The sequence below is a fragment of the Onychomys torridus genome, chromosome 5 (assembly GCF_903995425.1).
Source record: "Onychomys torridus chromosome 5, mOncTor1.1, whole genome shotgun sequence".
Classification (NCBI taxonomy): Eukaryota; Metazoa; Chordata; class Mammalia; order Rodentia; family Cricetidae; genus Onychomys; species Onychomys torridus.
The window spans coordinates 36865125-36865878 of NC_050447.1; the positions used below are offsets into that span (position 1 = coordinate 36865125).

The 754-nt window shown below is 40.5% G+C and overlaps 1 pseudogene; it reads right to left on the reverse strand.

Moving 5' to 3' along the window:
• Positions 1–349: 349 nt before the first annotated feature.
• On the reverse strand, positions 350–444 carry LOC118584897 (annotated as a pseudogene).
• Positions 445–754: the final 310 nt, after the last annotated feature.

Sequence of the window (754 nt, forward strand, 5' to 3'; positions counted from 1 at the left end):
GTAGAGTGTGTGTGTGTGTGTGTGTGTGTGTGTGTCCCTTTAGATTTTGCTGGTGTGAGACTATCTATTGCCTGTGTTTTTTGTGGTCATAGCTAACTTCCTTGGGTTGGAGTTTCTTTCTAGTTCCTTCTATAGGGCTGGATTTATTGATAGATACTGTTTATTGACTTTGTCATGAAATATATTTTTTCTCCATCTATGGTAATTGAAAGTTTTGCTGGATATATTCATCTGGGCTGGTTTCATGGTCTCTTAAGAGTCTGTAAGATGTCTGTCTAGGCTATTCTGGCTTTGAGAGTCTCCATTGAGAAGTTGGGTGTAATTCTGATAGATTTGTCTTTATATGTGTAAAAATATGAATTTATGTGTCATCCTTGTGCAGGAGCCATGCTAATCTTCTCCATGTCCTTCAAATTTTAGTATATGTGCTGCCTAAGTAAGCACTGTGTGCACTGTTCTTACCCTCCCAGAACTTTTTTTATCTCTCAAATGAAGAGAGTAGGAGGACCTGCTTCCTATTGCACCAATACTCATGCAGTATATGAGGTGGCATTTATAGGCTCTAACAAACTTGCTCACTCGGCAGTTTTGTTGTCTCTTTGTGCCAGGGAGTGCTCTAGATGTTTGAAATATTCAAGAGAAGACATAAATGCGCCTGCTTTCAAGGCAAGTCCATTTCCCAGGAAGCTGCTAGTGGTTTTGGCTGAAGTGAGAATACTGTTGCATGCCATGGCACACTTCTCAGAGAGCTCTC